Source organism: Canis aureus, chromosome 2, assembly GCF_053574225.1.
Source record: "Canis aureus isolate CA01 chromosome 2, VMU_Caureus_v.1.0, whole genome shotgun sequence".
Taxonomy (NCBI): domain Eukaryota; kingdom Metazoa; phylum Chordata; class Mammalia; order Carnivora; family Canidae; genus Canis; species Canis aureus.
The window spans coordinates 20,902,194-20,910,201 of record NC_135612.1 but is presented as its reverse complement, the minus strand read 5'-3'; positions in this window follow the sequence as shown (position 1 = coordinate 20,910,201).

Genomic DNA, 8,008 nt, shown 5'->3' with positions numbered 1-8,008 from the left:
TAATTGATTTGCCAATGTTAAACCAATCTTGCATTTATGGGTTAAAATATATTTGATTATGATATAATATCCTTTTCATATATTGACAGTTTCAGATTGCTCATACAGGTCTAGAATTTTGGTATCTACATTCATGAATGAGATTGGCCTGATATTTGTCTAATACTAACCTTCTCGGATTTTGGTATGAAGTTTATGCTGGCCTCATAAACACATTGGAATATGGTCATTCTTTTGAATGGAAGATTTTGTGTATGATTGGCACCATGTTTTTTATATTTGGTGGAATTTGCCAATAAGACCATTTGAATTTGAACTTTCCTTTTTGGTGAGGTTTAACATGCTGATTAAATCTAAAAGTTAGGGATCCCTGGGTGGCGCAGCGGTTTGGCGCCTGCCTTTGGCCCAGGGCGCGATCCTGGAGACCCGGGATCGAATCCCACATCGGGCTCCTGGTGCATGGAGCCTGCTTCTCTCTCTGCCTGTGTCTCTGCCTCTCTCTCTCTCTGTCTGTGACTTAAATAAATAAATAATAAATAAAATATTAAAATAAATAAATAAATAAATAAATAAATAAATAAATAAATAAATAAATAAATAAATAAATCTAAAAGTTATAGCATGGGAAGAAAGCAGCAGGCCTGTAGATGATTCTGTCCTCCTACTGGGAGATGCCTCCATAGAAAGATAACCTGGTCTAGTAAACTCCTCAAGACCAAACTCAATCCTAGTGTATATGCTTCAGGTGCTCAATATATTCCTCCCGATAGGCTGACCTATGGCAAGAAGTTTGTCATTTTTATAACTGTTTTTCCTTGGTTGTATTAAATTCTGCTATTTTGATTGTTCCTACTCTCCTTGTCTTCATTGTAAACATCTCCACCACATCGGATATTTTTTTGTCTTATTATTTCCTTTTAGCACCATGCTCGGACCAACTGAGCTAACTGGACATTCTAATGTTCCCCTTTAATCACCCCTAAGTATCCAACATGACAGGCTGACTGACTGGGAATCAGAGGAAAATATTAATATCCAAAATGGTATTCCCAAAATACCTAAATATTCATTAGAAAGGGAATGAATTATAGATGCAAAAGTTGAGGACGTTAGGCTAAGTGAAATAAGTCAGACAAAGACAAATAGTAAATTATCTCACCTATATGCAGAATCTGAAAGAAAAAAAAAAAAAAACCTCCTAGAAACAGAGAACAGATTTGTGGTTACCTGAGACAGTAGTAGGCAGATGTGGTTTGGGGAGTAAAAATGGGTGAAGGGTACAAGCTTTTAGTTATACAATAAACAAGTTCTGGGGGTATAATATACAGCATGGTGACTATAGTTAACAATAATGTATTGTGTATTTTAAAGTTGCTAAGAGAGTAAAGTTCTTACCACACAAAAAATATGTAACTATGTGAGGTATAGATGTGTTAACATTGTAGTAACCTTTTCGCAATATATACGTATATCAAATCATTATACTGTACACCTTAAACTCAAATAATGTTATATATCAAGTATATATCAATAAAGGTGGGGGGGGAAGCAAAGGTTATTTGAAGCTGTCTTGTAGGTGAGAACAATCCAAGTCTTATCCAACATCACACTGGCATTCATTCCCCCATATTTGGCTTCCCAAAGGAAGAACCAAGAGATAAATAAAATGTTTGAGTTGACAGTTTGATATGGGAAACATAATCTTTTGATGGTTTATCTCAGTCAGAATTCAGTGGTTATTGCCCATCATAGTCTAATAACACAAAAGGTAAGCAATCATGTCACTGGTGTCATGCCCTTAGAAATGTGATTCAAGACAGTCATAGTGATCTTCAACATGTTTTCCTCTGCCTTTGATCATTTTTAAACTGGGTAATTTACATTTGAAGTGTCATTGAGAATGATTTTTTCCCCTCTCCTCACACAATAAAGGAGGAGGGAATCCTTTCAAACTTTGTGCTATGAAATTCTTTTAGAACTACCTCAGGGTTTCTCAAGTAAGTGTTAATCACTATTGCTGTTAAATTATTTTTCCAATGAAGACATAAAAGTTATCCTTGTATTTCTTAAAAACAAACAAAAAACATCTTATTGACCCTCTTGGGTTATGACACAGAAAAAATTATCAATAAAATCATAGTCTTTGTACAAACATACAACATCTCCTAAACTGAACAATTCTGACCCCCCATGGACACAGCTCTACCCTTGAGTTGAATCTCTTTAAGCCAACCGTATTCTTCCAATCTGTTAGTGTTTTATATGGTCCACAAATAGAATTTTCTTTATCTTGTGGTAGAATTGTATGTAACTAGGCAATTTGGTCAGTTGGATTTAGTTCAGCTGAACTTAATACTCTAGATTAAATTATAGAGATATAATGGTTCTAGTATTAGAACTAGCTTAAACTGCTCAAACAATATAGACTGACATAGTATGTGTACTGTACAATTTTTTATACTGTACAATTCTATCTCTGTCAAATACCCAAAGCCACTGTTTCTATTTACTAAAATGTCTTAGGACATGGGGAAATATTGTACTTTCTAAAAGACATATACCTAGCACTGAGAAACTATGTATGTTTATATCATTAGCACATCTTTCTATCAATAGCAAATTGTAGACTTGATAAGTATTTGAGGATGGAAAGATGGAAGAGACTATAAAAGGAGTTTACTAGATAAAGTATTATCATGCTTAAATGGGGTTTACTTGGATAAGCTGAACACATTAGGAATTATTAAGACCGCATGGTTGCCATTGCCCTAAAATGTTACAAGGTGGCACTATTTATAATCATAGTCAATCCCCCATTTACTAACTCAGAATGCATTTCTTCACATAAAATTAAGCTACATTTAAGCAGAATCTCTATAGGTGAAGGTTGAAAAGACATGCATTCATGGTGAAAAATATGGGAACAACCACGCAATACTAAAAACTTTAAATACACAAAGACTTTAAGGAAAAGAAAAAAATACAAACACATAAAGACAACAAAAAGTAATGAGACTACTATAACTTTTTGTGTACCTGTTCTAAGAATTCCTTGTTTCATGAAAAACACAATTAGTTCGATAAGGAAATAGGTAGAAAATTTTCAGTAGGTTCTGAAGAACATTTTTAAATGATTTAGATGAGATACTGTTCTTGAGAGGTACTTCTCTTTTAAAATATTTTTAAGGAAATCTGGAAAAAAATGTATATCCCTTAAGGTGGAAAAAATGTTGTTTTAGGATGTTAAGAGAAACAGAAAAACATTTGTAAGATCATTAAGAGATGAAGAGAGAATTAGAAAAAGCAGCTAGTTCAGATGATCCCTATGTTAACCATCGGGTGGTAGTGTCTTTCAGGGGATTCTTAACTATCAATCTGACTTAAGCAGATCCCATGGGAGAGCCATGTGTACCCTACTGATGGTGGACCAAATCTAAACATTGAATTTAATTGCTTCATATTGCCTACATATTTTTAGAAGGAAAAAATGATGAAAAATGAGTAAAGAATTGCCAAAACGTAGTCCCTAATAAGAGGGATTCATTAAGTAAATCATATATGTCCTTTAAGTATAATGATAAAACAATAAATTTTATCAAGCTAGAAAAACTTGGGGGAAAGCAAAGAGATAGGAAAAGTGGTATATATCAAACTGTTCTTAGCACATCAGGACTTAGAAAACATTGTAAAGTCTATGTCTAAAATTGATGGTTTGTAGAAGTTATGAAGGAGTGTATGAAGTATATCAAATTCATTAAATCATGCCAAGGTGTTTTCTAAAATGACTGTGCGGTTTATTATATCTTCATCAAATTTTGGTGAATTTACTTTAAGTTTTACCAATATAATAGATATAGAATGTATCTCACTGTGGTTTAAGTTGGCATATCTCTGATTACTAATAAAGTTGAATATCTTTTCATAAGTTTATTGGTTATTCATTTTTCCTCTCCTATGAAATGTCTATTAACATCTTTTACCTTCTCCAGAAGATTGTTTACCTTTTTTATTGGTTTTCTGGGTTTTTTTTTAATATTTTAGATGCTATCCTTTATTGATTATACATGTTGCAAATATTTTCTGTCAGTTTGTGACTTGACATTTTACCTGTTTGGGGGAATCTTTTGATAAATTAATGTCATATTTATCATTTTTTTCTTCATGTTTTGTGATTTTGATGTATTAATCCATTCCTATGCAGAAATTACATATTTACTTCTAAAAGTATTGAAGACTTGCCTTTCCCACTGAAATCTTTTAGCTGACTGGAATTGATTTCTGTGTATAGTGAAGATTCTAGGGGGAAGGGTAGGAAGCACCTGCCCCTCTCTTGGTGACCATTTAGAAATCTTAATACATGTTCCATGAATGTGGCAGGCACAATGGACTGGTGTCACAGTCATGACTAAGCAATCTAGGGGAAAAGGGTTGCTCTCATGGCCTCTGGCAGCGTAGTAACTTTGTGCAGTATCTCTGATATGATCTTGCCACCTATCAAGGCCTCAAGTTTTGTTGCCTTTATCACATGTGTACAGTGTGAACAAATTCAGGTAGGCTAACTGGGCAATGCAAATACTCTTCCCTTCCCTTCCCTCTACTCTCAGATAATGCCCAATAGTGTAATTGTTTATATATCTAGATTTACGCTTTCTCATTTTGGTTTCTGAAGATGCTCCTTTCAGCCCACAAATTAGCCATGTATTTAAAAATATGAGATTTTTAAATATTTTATCCAGTATTTTAAGTGTCCTTCCCTAAAAAGTGTTCTCTGAACATCTACTCAGCCATATTGCCTGCTACAGAAGTCTGTAATATAACTTCAAGATGCTTTTAAATGGAGTCTAGGCTGAATGAACATTAACCAAAGTTTTTGCTGAAAGTGTCAGTATTGTCTCCATTTTACAAAAGGGACAAGTGGTGCTCAGAGACATTACATTTCTTTGCCAAGGTGACCCAGAAAACAAAATGTTCCTAATTTTGTTTCTGAGAATATTTTTTAAAAATTTATCTTATATCTTAAGGTTGGCAATAACATAGTTCCCTTAAAATCTTGAAATGTCTTTTCCCCAGTCTTTCTGACAAAGTTCATTTTAGTGAAAGACCATTCCCTGAGTTATTATCTGGAACCATATATGAAGAGAAAAAGAAGAGTAATTGAAATGTTTTTATTATAACTAACAAACTGCTAATCACAATTGGATAGCAGGCACTAAAAATTTAGTCAGAATAATCAGTTTAAAATATTTTCATGTTGATATGCTTAACAGGAAGTGTGACTCTTGCCTTTGAAAATTAGATTTTAGGCACACCTGGGTGCTCAACGGTTTAGCTCCTGCCTTTGACCCAGATCATGATCCTGCAGTCCCGGATCAAGTCTCACATTGGGCTCCTGCATGGAGCCTGCTTCTCCTTCCGCCTAGGTCTCTGCCACTCTCTCTGTGTCTCTCCTGAATAAATAAATAAGATCTTTAAATAAAACAGATTTTAGAATATAATACATTATGTACCTACCTTGTTTTATCATTATTATTTGGAGGAATGATTTCCCTTTCTTTCATAATCAAGTGACAAAAAGAATATTTTCTCAGGCTGGGTTTTCTAGAAACAGATTTGAGATAGATATTTGCCTTTGGGAAATTTATTGGAAAATGCTCTCAGCACAATACACAGAAAGAAAAAGGGAAAGCAGAACTGGACAGAGGGAAGGGTCGAACCATGAGACAGTTGTAACAGAGACCTTAGCATTTCCTGTGATGAACTCTAGTAGCAATGGTCCTTCCAAATTGTCCCAAACTGAGGCAAGGGGACCAAGCTTTTATACCCCATGTGGCCCAATGAAGGGATGAGTGGTGCCATGGAACTGGAGACAGGCCATAACCATCTGCAAAGTGGCTTCCTTTGGCCAAGGGCAATTCCGAGGCAACTTTAGAAGGAATGTGTGAGCTATAGCAACCAACACTCTCAGTAGCTCTGGAACAAAGCATGTCTTATCTTGATTGAGGGGTGGATAGAATCTTCCTGGAGAGGAATATCGGCAGCAAACCACACCATTTTTAAATAGGAAGCATGATAGGCTCTAAGAAACTAGTGTTTTCTAATGCTGACTTTTTGCTAACTCACTTTTATTAAGGTACTTCAAAACCAAATTAATTTCTCCAATTACCACAAGTCTTAAGAAAATTCAATTTAAAAATCAGAGGGAAAAAAGATTAGAAATTTAGAAATTAGAAAGTTTACAGGCTTTGGTTTTTTGAATGAAGCTACTTTTTTTCATAAATGAGAACACTCATTTTTAAGAATACTACTAAAACAAAATGACATCTGGCTGGCTCAGTCAGTAGAACATGTGACTTTGATCTCCAGCTTATGAGTTCAAGCCACATGTTCGGGGTAGAGGTTACTTAAAATAAACAAAAAATAATAAAAATAACATGTTTATAGCAGCATCATCTACCATAGCCAAATTATGGAAAGAGCCCAAATGTCCATTGACTAATGAATGGATAAGAAGATATGAGGTGTAGATAAATAGATAGATAGATGATAGATAGATAGATAGATAGATAGATAGATAGATAGATGATAAATATATATACAAAGAAAAAAATATACATATATGCAAAGACATATTATTCAACCATAAAAAAAGAATGAAATCTTGCCATTTGCAACAACATGGACAGAGCTAGAGAGTAAAATGCTAAGTGAAATAAGTCAGTCAGAGAAAGATAAATACCATATAATTTCACTCATATGTGAAATTTAAGAAACAAAACAAACAAGCAAAGGAGAAAAAGAGACAAGCCAAGAAACAGACTTAACTATAGAGAACAGATGGTTACCAGTGGGGAGGTGGGTGAAATAGGTGAGGGGATTAAGGAGGCCACTTGTTGTGATGAGCACCTGGTATTGAATCACTAAATTGTACACCTAAAACTGAAACTAATATTAAACTTTATTAAACTAATATTATTGGAAATTAAATAAAAACTTAAAAAATAAAATAAAAAATATTTAAATAACACAAAACAGAGACAAACTTAAAGAATGCTAAAACACCACTTCTTATGACATCTACAGCAAATGTTATGGAATGCTGCCAAGATCCACATACAGGACCATGACATTTATTCCCCTATATTACAGATATTGGATATTGACTGCTTAGAGTCAAGTTTCCTCCTGTAAATGGGCTTTGATAGAAAAAAAGCCATCTGCCCAAAGTTTTACTCCACTTTTAATGGTAACTTTCATTTAGTGACTGCTTTCTTTGGAGACCGAAATGTTTGCCCTCCCTGCCTCAAATTGAGACAGTTCTTAGAGACCATCCCAGCTCATATGATCAGCTGAAGCTTTTCTTCCAAATGCATCACAATTTAATATCTCCATCCTGCTTTTTTACTTCTTTATCTATCTCATGCCCAAGAGTATGACCAGTAAACCACCTGAAGACACAACTCTGTCTCAGGATATTTTTCCAGGGAATTTGATCTAAGAGACTATACCAAGAGTAATCCTAGGTAGTAGAATCTAGAATGAAATGTTAGAGCTGGATCACCTACTGGCCAGCTGGTAACATGGAACCTGTCATTGGCGCTAGGTAGATTACTGATAGCCCATCATACTATAACAGTTCCATTGTAATAATTCTCACCAATAGCAAACTGGTGGAAGGGAACACATGGGCATAAGCAGTATCTCAGATATCTGAGCAATCTGGAGGACTTAGCAATACTGATTATAATGAAAGGCTAAAGATAATTAACCATTAGTTTAAAGCAAAATGTGAAAGCCGCAGGCCCTCCTTAGAAGCATATAATGGGGCTCCACTCTTTTGCAGTCAAAGGGCAGGAAAAGCTAAGTATCATACCTAGTATTTAATTGTGACACAGCATATTTCCAGAAAATACTGAATTCTCAGCCTCAACAGGTCTGCTATTCCAAGGTCAGGGCTCTGATGTGGAAAAAATAGGAGCATATAATATAGGATGGGAACATTTAGGTTGAT